Source organism: Sceloporus undulatus, chromosome 1, assembly GCF_019175285.1.
Source record: "Sceloporus undulatus isolate JIND9_A2432 ecotype Alabama chromosome 1, SceUnd_v1.1, whole genome shotgun sequence".
Taxonomy (NCBI): Eukaryota; Metazoa; Chordata; class Lepidosauria; order Squamata; family Phrynosomatidae; genus Sceloporus; species Sceloporus undulatus.
This window is the reverse complement of record NC_056522.1, coordinates 211,016,992-211,030,413: the sequence shown is the minus strand read 5'-3', so window position 1 is coordinate 211,030,413 and position 13,422 is coordinate 211,016,992. Positions and strand designations below refer to the sequence as shown.

At 40.4% G+C, this 13,422-nt stretch overlaps 1 protein-coding gene across 2 annotated transcripts in view; it reads left to right on the top strand.

Annotated features, from left to right (window-relative positions):
- B3GALT1 (beta-1,3-galactosyltransferase 1) overlaps positions 1-13,422 on the top strand; it is a 416,413-nt gene that overhangs the window by 186,712 nt on the left and 216,279 nt on the right. For both annotated transcript variants that reach the window (XM_042446556.1, XM_042446557.1), the window contains one exon: positions 3,819-3,983. The gene's annotated coding sequence lies outside the window, so the exon portion shown is untranslated. The remainder of the gene's footprint in view (positions 1-3,818; positions 3,984-13,422) is intronic.

The following is a 13,422-nucleotide window of genomic DNA, read 5'->3' as shown; positions in this document are numbered from 1 at the left end:
TTCTACAGCTTTCTACTTCAAGGAATATTTTTTATCGGGGAGGGGGGCATTACCACACTTATTCTTATTACAAGGAGGTGCAACTCAGCCTGTCTGAGAATATGGTGGTTTGCTTTATTTATTTTATCCCCAGTCACCCCCAACTCCTCCTTCCTAATGGAGCTTAGCATAGTATCAATTCAGAAGTGTTGTCACATCACCTGTGGTCCCCAAAACTTTTTCTATGTCACTGCAGATTTGGCATTGCCCCCGCTGAGGGATAATGAGCTGAAAATTAGTCCTTGGCCTGTGCCATTTCCCATGCCAAGAGTAGGGGTAGACAGAGTCCACAGGCATTCTGAATTGAGCAAGACAGATAGGAAAACCATAGATTTCTGAATCGCAATCTGCCCTTTTCAACAGGAAGCAAAATATCCATTTGTATTTCTTGATGTAAGTATGCCTCATGACTTTCCCCATAGTCTGATGGAAAATACTGATTCACTGCCAGTGCAGAGGTGAGATTCTGCCATTTATTGCAACCAGTTTCTCCCTGTGGAATGGAGTGGGAGAGACATCATGTTCTCCACTCCAGGTAGGAAAATGTCTTAGGCCCTGTTCACAAACAAAACTATTTTGCTCATGCAGTGTTGAATATCCCTTCCTACCCACCCTGAAAAGGCCCCTTATTTCTAGATGTCTGAATTTATTCTGAATTTTATATCTGGTATATGACCTTTGATGGTTCATGGTATTTCATGGTATTTTATTGAAATTTCCAATCTCAGAGATTTAAACTTGGGTAGCTACATTTTCTCATCTTAGATCTTTTGTTGCTGATAATCAACCTGCTGCTGTCATCACTTTATTAGGAACCCCATTCAAAGAGAATATGCTTTTTCTGTTCAACAGTCCATGCTTTCTGGTGGCAAAGGACGATGGTGTCAGAGTACTGCATTAGAAAGCAACAGTGAACAAGTGGTAGTGTGCTTAATGTGTGCCTTCTAGAAAGAAGCACACACTGGCAATGCTCTAACTTAATAATAATAATAATAATAATAATAATAATCTATATTTATGTAACAAAAAAATCTTCAGCCCAAAAGTGTTAAATAAGCAATTACAACAACAATATTAAAATCTTATCAAAGGCTAACAATAATACAAGTTAAAAAAGCAACCAACTACATTCATATCAGTGAGCATGAGAACCATCATATTGGGCAAAAAAGAAATAATAAATGTGGGCATAATGAATAATATGAAGACTGTAGACTGGATCCAAATTGATTTTATTTTGTTTTACATGGGATTTTAATTATTTTAGAAATTTTATTGCAATTTTTTAAAATTGATTTTGTCTGGAGCCACATTAGGATCCGCTGTGGGAGAAAGGCAGCATACAAATGAAATAAACTAACAATCCAAATTTGACCATACTTATTTATTTATTTAAGGCATGTCTTTGTTGGCTCTCAACCAACTGGGGCCCTCAGGGCATTACACAATAGATAAAACTTGGAGCAGATGCATTAAAAATTGGTGAGACTTGACTAAACTGAGTCCTGCACATTTCACTGGTATCAGTGCATTATGCTTCTTTCATGCATTCCTTAATTGCTGTCACACCCACATTGTTTCATTCATCTTTAGCCTGTTTGTGATGTCTCATTGCAGGCAAGGAACACTGCATTTCCCAATTGCCTCTTTTTTCAGCTCTGAAGAATAACTTTGATCTTTTCCCTTTAAAAAAGCAAATTAAAAAACAACCCAAACCTGCATATTTCAGGGCATGAATATGTAACAGCTGTCCAAGATCTTTCCACCCGCTGTGTTTAATTTCAAAATAAGTATTGTCATTAGAGCAAAATTATTTGATCTTTCCAATAAAGATACCATAAAGGCACTTTCCCTTCTGTTTTGGCAACTTCCAGCTGTAAATGACTGCAATGCACACCTGCCTGGCTTCAACCACATACACAATTCTTGTGAATTGCTAAAAGCCTGCTGGTCAGCTGCAGGCATGCTTCTCTTCTTGTAAATTAGAATCTCCATTTGAATCTTTGTCTTTTCCAGTCATGTGGCACATTTGTTCCTTCAAGCTAACTGAAATAGGTAATAAGTAAGCATGTTCCATTGTCAAAAATAAATATCCTTTTTTTTCTCCAGTTCCTCTGCTGTCCTTAGTTTGCTGAGAGTGTGGAGATGACAGATGGCTTCTGTAAACTAATCAAAATAACTCTTTCCTTTTTGGTGTAGTACATGCCTTTCTTGGCAAAATTATGAGCTGCTTTCATTTAATATTATTGCTGTGGAAAGCTGGATACTTTTAATGGAATGTGGCATGCTCAAAAGAAATACATCGGAGACACCCCCTCTCCAAATTATATTAAGATGTGATTAATTACTGTGCTCTGCAAGATGTAATGTCAAAGAGAATAACAGCATGATACTTTGCAAATCTGAATTTGTGTGTTTTTGTGCTTCATGAAGCATCTATGGTGAAACAGTGGAGATCTTTCTTTCCGAGGCACAAATAGCAGGAAAAAGTGGAAGGAATCCAGTCGTGTGGCATATGAATCTGATCTAGTCTGCAATATGGCTCACTTTCAACTGTATTTGGCTCAATAGGCTCAAGTAGTGCTTGCCAAACTGGGTGCCAAGGGAACAGACCAGTGTGTCACAAGTCAGGCTGAAGGAGTCTTGGAAAATGAAACCCACCCATAAATTAGATATGTCCACTATTCTCATTGGATGCCTTCACTATTCTGTTCCACTATCCTTAGTTCAGAAATCCAAGCCTCAGTGGGAAAACAGAAAGCTTTATTCAGAAAACTAAAGTTGTTCACAGTATGGTGATATTGTTAAGACCACCGCAACTTCAGTTACGCAGTACATTAAAAACACCCTATTCATTTCTAAACCATGTTCATTTCTAAACCAAATCATCCCTCTTCCCAGGACTGCCCCATTGTCTTTCTCAGTACCATGTGTTCCCACTGAACTGACCTTGACAGCTCCTAACAAGTATCCTCCCTTTCACATCTGTTCATTTACCCAGCTCCAAGGAAGATAAACATCCCTTCCACCCAGCAGCACTGAAGGTATGACTGATCCCATCATCCATCAATGCAAAGCAGGCACAACATAAATGACTAACAAACATGGCAGGATGTGTGAGGGGCTCACATCCTGACAGGAAGGTCAGATCACATCTACTTGTCTTGAAATGTGGGCTGAAAAAAAAACCTTCAGCATCCTCATGACACATACCCTATTCGTGGAACCTCCTTCCCACACATGTATGGTCTATCTCTTCTTTAACCAGCTTCAAAGCTGAGTTGAAGACAACTGTGTTTATGGAAGTGTTCCCAGATGCTACTTGATTGTTAGGTTATGTTAAGTTGTGTTGTTATATTGTACTGCTTCAAATTTTAATATATGTATCAACCTCTAATTGTTCTTTTAGAAAGTACACCTCCGGCAGGTCTTTATTTTATTTTATCTATTTTTAACTGCCGTTTACTATGTACAGTACTGTGCAAATTACAGTGCTTTATTAATAAATCTTAATAGCAACAACAACAACAACAACAAAGCACAAGTGGCCACAGTCCTGAACAGCCAGACTGTCAGTGAATTAGAATGAATTTTCCCCTCTCCATTCCAGGGAACCACCCCATAATAGTCTTTCAGATTGCTTCCATTGACTGGCCTCATTTTATTTCCTTCATCATTCTTGTCAAGATTCTCTTCATGTATATATCTAAAAATAGGGCATTAGGAGCTTTTCCAGTATAAAATGTAAATCTCTCTCTCTCTCTCTCTAAAACACACAGGTTCAACAACATGCAGCCCAGTCAGCGCTTTGGTACTGAGTGAGCCATACACAGTTAAGTACAGCAGAGAATGAAGAACTTCTACAATATGGATGACGCGAAGCCATGTCAAAATATCTGATTTTTTAATAGAAACAGGAAAAGTGGAACATCTTGAAATGTTGGGTAAGTGATCCATGAAATTCTTTTGAAAATCTAAATTTCATCATACTTTGCCACACACACAAAACTCCTCATAAGATGAATATATCATGTGAGATGTTCCCCTCCATGCATCTTTCTGCCATGTCCTGTGTGGTTTTCTCCTTTGCATTATGGGAAAATTTCTGCAAGGATGAATCTGTTATACACCTATAGGCATTCCCTGTAATTGGTCTGTGCAAGGTGCCCTATTGTTTGGAGAGTTTACACACATAAAGGACGCTTCCTTTTACAGATTTACATGTAGGGTTGTGGAGACATATTGCTGAATTATGAAGAAACTCTCTCAACATGTCCAGAAAGCCTTTTGGGAGTTCATTAATTCCTATGAAATTTTGTTTGTTTGTTTGTTTGTTTGTTTGCCTCTAGCATGAGTGGAATGCTTACATTGGGTAGCAGCGTTTCAGGGTTTCTGCAGTTTGTGTTGACAAATGTCTACAGAAAAATAGAGCCCTTCCCCGTTGTAAAGCAATGGACATACACACTGAAGCTCAGAAGGGCTGACAGATCAAAAAGTCATAACCCATCCTAAAAATCCATGCAGCAAGGCAACTACTATTGTAATTTAGTTCAATTCTTCAGAAAAGCAGAGGATGGGCTTTCATAATATACACATATATAGAAGGAACTACATCATCCAAAAAGAAGGAGGACAAAACGGGTGGAGAGGACACAGTTTACACACATGTTCCTAGAGTGGCTTCCAGGTTGCAACAGATAAGGATGAAGCAGCCCCAACAGTTAGCCACAATCACAATTCAGGGGTCTCAGAGGGTCTGCTTCTGTTGTTAGTACTTTCGTCACTCTATATGTGCCAAGGAAGAAAAAAAGGGGGAGCCTTTCATGCCTGTCATTATTTGGTTTCCATCAACCACATCCTCCCCATGTGGGCTATAAGCTTTTAAAAGAGAAAGCAAAAAGTCTTCTGAAATTAGGTCCCCTGGCTGTAGTGTAAAAAGCCAGTGTACTGTAGTGAAAGCACCTGCTCTTTCCTGGTTTATGTGTGTGTGCATGCGTGCCTTCAAGTCTCCTCTTTCATTACTGTACCCCAAAAAAATCTCCAGTTACTGACTGTAGCTGTTTCGTAGAAGGTGTCACAGTTTGACTTCTTCCCTGTTCTCACATCCCTTAACGTATTAAGAATGTATTTCCTGTTGTCCCTTCAGTTGAACTCTAAGGCTTTGAAAGCTGTGCTTAGCAATGATGTGTGCTGAGGAAGTACTGATCTGTTAAATGTATGTAGTAGACTTAGTTGGGGCTGAATTGAAGGAAAACAGAAAAAGCTTAGTCTTTGTTACATTTACATTTATTTTTGTATCTCACCGTTCTTTCTCCCAATGTGTTCAAGGCTTGATTCTTAAAACAAATCTCAGAGCTAAATTGGACTGAGTGTGTGAGCGTAACTGAGACAAGGTTGCCCAGTGTGTTTTCATAGCTCAGTGGACACTTGACTCTCATAGGTCCTGCATCAACAGCTTAAATACTAGACAACACTGGCACTTAGGGGTTTACTACATGAGCCCTGTTCTCTCTGCAGTTGGGCATGTCAGTGAAAATGAAATTGTACCTGTTTGAGTAATAGCTGTTACCACATGTCTTTGCAGTCACGTTACTGCCACTATCTTGCTCACTGCCCTCCTTAACCCTGCCTCCCAGCCCTATGCCTTACCCAGCATGACTTCTGGTTTTATAATTTAATTTTAATTTTATTTTATTTTCACTTTTTGTGCAATTCCAGAGCTCTGCTACTGTAATTTAAGGGTTTTGTTTACAAAAAAGAAAAGAAATAGAAAAAGAAGTAAAGGTAATCAGGCTGCATGGGAATAGTGAGGAGGAGGAGGAGGAGGAGGAGGAGGAGGAGGAGGAGGAGGAGGAGGAGGGACAGGGTGAGAGAAGATACCACATGATTACAGAACTTAATCATTGGCAGTGATGTTTTGCACTTGGGGACTCATGTGATTGTGAGTTCATTGATGTGTTTCTACCATCACTGAAAAGGGATTCCCTCACTTGGGGAAATACAGGCCAGAGACACTGTGGTATGATAAGTATCACCAAAGCCACTTTTCCAAGTATTATTGTAGTTTAAAAGCAACATGTAGTAATCTCCTTAGTCTGATAGCATTTTTCTGATATGGGAGCATTCATAGTGCTGTTATGAACAATCAGAGGTATGAATGAGCAGAATTGCTATACTGTATAGTATGATCCTAAGCATAGGTAAATCCCTAGTTTAAATGGAACAGATTTAATTGCATATATCCATAAAATTCCTTCTTTGGAAAGAGGATTTGGCTGTGTGACAAAGACATGAATAGTTGCATTTTGGACAACAACTTCCAGAATCCCTAGACCAGTGGTTCCCAACCTGGGGGTCGGGACCCCTTTGGGGGTTGAATTACAATTTCCCAGGGGTCGCCAGGGACCCCCCTCAGAGCACCACTTCCCAAACAAAGGGCCCCCAAGCTAGGCCCATTAGAGCAGCAGCCAGCTCCAGGCCCCTCCTCAGTTGCTTAGCAACTGCCCACAGAGTCCCCTTTCCTGCCTCTCTCAGGAACATAGAGCTCTACAAAAAGGAAGAGAGACAGCACAGCCAAAGAGTTTCACTTTCACTTTGAACCACTACCCCTCTGCCCTTCTATGATGGGGCTTTCTGGTCAGGTTTCTTCAGAAGGGGCTGGCCATTGCCATCCTCTGAGGCTGAGAGAGTGTGGCTCCTTGCCCAAGGCTCAAGGCATACCTATCCAGGGGCTTTCTGGACAGGTTTCTTCAAAGGGGGCTGGCCATTACCATCCTCTGAGACTAAGAGAGCGTAGCTCCTTGCCCAAGGCTCAAGGCATACCTATCCTGGAGCTTTCTGGACAGGTTTCTTCAAAGGGGGCTGGCCATTACCATCCTCTGAGACTAAGAGAGCGTAGCTCCTTGCCCAAGGCTCAAGGCATACCTATCCTGGGGCTTTCTGGACAGGTTTCTTCAAAGGGGGCTGGCCATTACCATCCTCTGAGCCTAAGAGAGCGTAGCTCCTTGCCCAAGGCTCAAGGCATACCTATCCTGGGGCTTTCTGGACAGGTTTCTTCAAAGGGGGCTGGCCATTACCATCCTCTGAGACTAAGAGAGCGTAGCTCCTTGCCCAAGGCTCAAGGCAAACCTATCCTGGGGCTTTCTGGACAGGTTTCTTCAAAGGGGGCTGGCCATTGCCATCCTCTGAGGCTGAGAGAGTGTGGCTTCATGCCCAAGGCTCAAGGCATACCCATCCTGGGGCTTTAGGGACAGGTTTCTTCAGTGGAGCTTTGCCTTTGCCATCCTCTGAGGCTTTTTTTATGATTTAGCACTATGCTTTACTTATGTTGAATGAAAATACGATTCATAACAGTAGCAAAATTAAAGTTATGAAGTAGGAATGAAAATAATTTTATAGTGGGGGTCACCACAACAGGAGAAACTGTATTAAATGGTCGCGGCATTAGAAAGGTTGGGAACCACTGCCCTAGACAGCATGGAGACTACCTGTACCATCCGAGGGATTCTGGATGTTGCTGTCTAAAGAAGTAACATTCCTTAACTCTGGGCTGAGATTGTACAGCCAAAGGAGCATGGGAAGAGAGGCAGGGAAAAGCCATCCTTTCCCCTGTGTTCTATTGGTGTCAGAGATGATGCTCATAATTCAGAAACAGGCACCTGCAAGCATGCCTGTTGTAGAGTATAAAAAAGACCAGGCACAGCCATGTTAAAAGAGACTGTATTCCACAAACCATGTGGAGTTACAGCTGATCCCATTTGCCATATGGTGTGGTATTATTTATTATTTCCTCTGGGAATGCACTGAAGATGAAAAGAGAAGTGAACATTTCAAGGTGAGTATAATGATAATCAAAAGTTTGCATAGTCTTTGATTCTACTAATGAGATGGGTAACTGCGATACAGGGATGCGGGTGGAGCTAAATATGGCAGAGTGCTTGGTGTACTACTTTCAAGACAGCGTGCTGAACAGACAATGTAATCCTATTAGAAACATCTGAACAGGAAGAAATCTCCCAACTATTTTATTTAAAAGCTCCTCAGACAAATCAAAAGTAATCAAAGCTGCAAAATCCCAAGCTTTTCGACAATTGCAGCACAACTGTGCATCAGATTTTTCTAGGGTAATCTCCAAAAAATGGTAATCCAATAATCTCCCAAACAGATTCTCCATATGCATAACTGTGGCAAATACATATACAGAACGGGTTGGAATTAACATTAGCAAAAATTCATTTACTGAAAGGGATTAAAGAGAAACATTCTTACATTATTTTGAAATTGGGACAAGTGAGAAGGATTTAACTAAGAAGAAGAAAAATCTCTTCTTTTCTTTCCCAATCCATCTTTTTTCTTCCTTTTTTCTTCTTTTCTTCTTTCCTTCCTGGTTAGCAATGTGTCAGGTTAATCTACTGTGGAAAAAATGGAAATCTAATTAAATTGTATATGTACCCTTTAAATGACACCATTGCATGAACAATAGTGTTCAGCAAAAGGTTCTAATGCAGTGATTCCCAAAGTGGTCAGTATGCCCCCTAGTGGCAGTGAAGGGGAAGGGGGCAGCATGGGGCTGGTGAGAGGAAAAAGGGGTGGAGAGAACCTTCAATTAATGTATTGGTGTCCAAGAAAGACAAGGGGAACAAATAACCTTTAGGGCCATAGTGGGGATGAAGGGTTCTTGTTCAGGGTCCCATAAAATCACCACAAAGTGAGAGTCTCTCCCACTTTTCACCTACCCACACAAGCTCACTCTCTTAGGCACATCTTTCACTGGTTGTGGCAGGAAATTCTTGCAAGGCTTGGGCACAGTGTATCATTTCTGTGTCTTAGAATGACACTATTTTGGGACAGACTGACTGACTGAAGCAAGGAGTTAGAGCATGTGGTAGTGGGTAAAAAAAAGCAGCAAAAAAGAGCTTTAAAGTTTGAGTCCCTACTTAAGGTTTGTGCACTTAAGCCTGCTTCTGCTTTCTTTCATTGGATAGGCTGAGAGAAGAGGTAGAAGAAGAAGCAATGTTTATGGTTGGGTGGGGTGAGTGAACACTTGAAGCTGTGTGGGGAAGACATGTCTTTGGGGAATGGGGGTAGGAATATCCCAGGTTATTTACTGGAAAGAGTCCTTTGCTTAGGAGCAGCTCCTGTAGTTAAAATATCTCAATTTCCGTGGCAGTTTCCAGTCCAAAGGATGTGACCTCTGTAAACCCACTATACACACATTGGCTGCGCCCCTCTCCCTCTAGAAGCTTTTTGCCTGCACTGGCCTTTGCTACAAGGCCAGAATGGCTGAGAAGCTTATTGTTCACTGCTCAGCCAGCTGCTCGGTTGGTGGTCTGAGGGAGACTGGGTTAAATGAAGAAGTGACCAAGCAGCCAGTCAAGCAGTGAGTGAGAAGCCTCTTGCCCGCGCAAACCTTTACCACAATGCTGGCACGAGTGAGAGGCATCTTGTTCGCTGCTCAGCAACTGCTTGGTTGCTGCTCCCAAGGTGACTGGGTGCAAAAGGAGCAGTGACCAAGATTGGTTGTTTTGAATGTGCAGTAGAACAGTAGACCTAATATCAACAAATTGCCATTCGGGGTGCTAAGGTTGTCACCCGAGATAAAAGGGGGTGGTGGCCTGAAAAAGTGTGGGAACCACTGTTCTAATGTGTATGTGTTTCAGTTTTGATGCTTTGTCCACATCCCACAGTGAGACATTTTTATTGCCAATATTTAACTTCTTTTTATTCAGTTAAAAATACCATATTAGCAATTACATCCAAACAAACCAAAACAATACAAACAATACAATCCAAACTAAACATGATAGAAACAATACAAATTAAACAAAATATGGCAATGACTTCCTATCTCCCACTAACTGACTGTAGTTGCTATAGTGTCCATCTATCTTTCTTGTTTATGATATTATCTCTGTTTTATTATAGTAAGTGAAATTCTCCTATTGTTTTTGTTGTTGTGTGCCTTCAAATAATTTCTGTCTTATGGTGACCCTAAGGAGAATCTGTCACAGGGTTTTATTTGCAAATTTCTTCAGAGAGGGTTTGCCATTGCCATTCTCCGAGGCTGAGAGACTGACTTGCACAAGGTCACCCAGTGGGTTTACATGGCCGAGCTGGTCTACAGAGTCATAGTCCAATGTTCACACCACTACACTTTTACTATACTGTTCTGTTACATTCTACTATACTATTCAAAATCCAAAACTGAGAGATTCCCTCACATTTGTCTCAGGTACATTATCAGTACGTTCCAACCATTTTTGAAGTTCACTCCTGGTATCACTTTAATCAATTTGATCAGCCTATTCATCTGTGCCAAGTTATAGCTTCATCAGCTATTCCTCTTGTGTTGGAGTTGGAGTTTCTTTCTAGCTCTATGCATATATAAGTTTGGCAGCAGTCACCATATATAATAATAATTTTAAAAATCCATGCTTTTTTTCTGGATGCTTTTCTATCTTACACAATAAGATGAAAAATCAGGTTTCATTTGAATGTTGATTTTCAAAATATCTTTCAACAGCTTATGAATCTGAGGCTCAAAGCAAATGGGCAAGAAAGGTGGTTTGGGAGTGGGGCATGCAGGCGACTCACACCCCCAGAGTGGCCAGAAGCTGTGCTGAGGGTGTGCAAAGCCTGACCATGTTTCCTTATGGCTGGAGCAATAATAGTGATGCATTATGTCCTACCAGAACAATGTCATAGGTTGGTTCTCTCTCTCTTATGCTGTACCACTGCATTGGAATGCTGTTCCATCCAGCAGGCATTGAATGTCAAACAGATCACTTCTTTGTGATTGAGATCTCTCCCATTATTGGCATTTAAAAGTATTCACATGGAATGATATATGTATGCCTTAGCTCTAAACAAGCAGTTAATATTGATAGTTATTAATATATTTTGTGTCAGCTATTTGCATTTGAATGAGATTCAGAAAAATGTGCAGAGGCAGAGTATGATGCAACCAAAGTTAGCACTTGAAAGTCCCACTGATTCCAGTGGGAGATACTAAGCACATGTAGAACTCTCCTGTTGAAAACTTTGGAATTTGAAACATAGGAGCGCAATGCAAATGAAGCTTATTCAGCTTCAGCTTGCGTGGTAATTTATTAGAAGCTATCAGTGACCAGTAGTGAAATGTGCATGGCTGCTAAATGGCTACTTTCACCCAGTAGGCATGGACCTTAGTAATCTGCATTGGGCACTACTGGTCATTTAGCATCTGTATCCTTTTCCCTGCCCTTTTGGTGCTGGAATTTCAAAACATACTTCAGGAAAAAAAAGACAGGGGATGTTTGCTTATTCATCAAATGTGAATTGTTTTCAGGGCTATGTACAAACAAAACCAGCTCTTTAGAAATAGAGGTAATTGTTACCACACTTCCAGACAACTTTGAAGAGGAAGGTCTTCCAGAAACCACAAGGTGAAGAGACAAAGCAGTCATGAAGGAGTTCTACACATCTCTGAGGAGTAGAATTGAAAGGTTAAGATACAAAAATGTAGTTCCAACATAAAATGGAATAACAGAGAGCAGCAAGATCAGCCACAGCAGAAATGTACAAGCAGGAAATTTGCATTAGGCTAGAATGGGTATGAATCAAGCAATCCTTCGGAGGTTGTTGGAATGCATTTCCCAGCAGTCTTAGCCAGCATAGCTGAGGTGGTGAGTAAGACAATCAGCTTTCCCCATAGGCGAGCTTGCCTTCCACAGCTTTGAGCTTACGCGGAAGGCAAGCCCCAGCAAAAGTAATAGGCTGCGTACCTGCACCACCACGAGTACGCACAGCTGCGAGCACGTGCCCCAATATTTTCTATGGAGCTTCAGCATACACTCTTTTCCCCATATGAGGGTGTGTGTGTCCGGAACTGATCCCCCGCATATGGGGAGGGCAGACTGTACTTGGAGTTACAAGTTCAACAACATCTCAAGGGCTAGAAGGACAAACCAAGATACAAACCAAGATTGTACAGGCATGAATACTCCATATATATCCTCTGCCATTTTGTTGCATTGTCCCAAATGGGTACTGGGTACTGCTTGCCTGTACGCTGGACAGTGAGTATAAGTAATCCATGCCACAGGTCACCAGTGTCCTTAGATTTACAAATGTTTTGTCTTATATCTACCATCATCCTCACCCTACATAGTTTGGACAATGATAGTTGTCATCTGATGTACCTGGATGAACTCAGGTTAGAGAAAGCTTCTCTGTATATTGTAGAATAAAATGACTCAGAGATTTAACCTGTTGTACTTTGCTATTTTAAAAATGCATCCCCATCCTGTTTGCTGTTATTACATTAATAATATCTAGGAAAGGAACAATTCACTCCCTGTAAGAAGCCATATCAGGAACTAACACTATATAAATCTTCACACTAAAATTAATTTGCCTGCCAGTTGATAAAGGAATGCAATAGAAGTCTTGTTCTTTTGGAAATTCAATTCATTTGGTAAACCTATATTTAATTCCCCATTATATTTAAACAAATGTGAGAAAAATGGTGTTTGACAGATTGAACATTTTCTATGAAGCCTTCAGATTTTTACATTTCATTGTTTTGGAGTTTTTTCAATGTTAAGGCATTTGCAAAAAATCAAAAATGTCTTGTTAAAGGATAGGATGATGAAATACTGGAGGTTTTTCAGTGTGGGTGTTAAGTTGCTGTTGGAACAATGAAAATTCATTTTTTTAAAAATAATTTGTTTCTATGTACCAGGAAAGAAACTAAGCCTAGGTTAAAGTTGCTGAAAATATCAACTTTTGTTTGAAATAAGCTGGAAAAAATCCCACACCTCTGCTTATTCTCTTTTCTGTCTCTTATAATTGGTTGAGTTGATCAATTTACATTTAACAAGCCCAATTATATTGACATTTCAATGGGAAATAACCACAAGAATCTTTAACTGCCAGCCAAAAGACCACTGTATCTTTCCTCCCTCCCCACCAAGACAAAAACACATACACACATGGAGAGAGAGAAATTTCTTTAATGTAGCTGAAGACACCCTGGAAGTCTGGTTAATTTAATTACTGGCCAAATCATAGCCATTACTGACTACATATTATTTGTGTAATGTTTTTTCCCCTTAAAGGTCTTTCATTAAGTCTGAAATTACTGTAAGAGGCCACTGTAACAGTTTGAACCAAAGCCAAAAGTTCAAGCACATGTAGCTGGGGGTTGGGAAGAAAATCACAATACTGTATTATTTATCTAATATTGGAAGCACTTAAATAACCAAGAGCTCTATGGACAATTATGACGTCTTTATAATGGAATTTTAAACAGTGTGGGATCCAAAAGCCTGACCTATTTATATATCCTCTTAGCTATTAAAGGATTCCTTTATACTCAGCTAGTACCATGTTTCCCCGAAAATA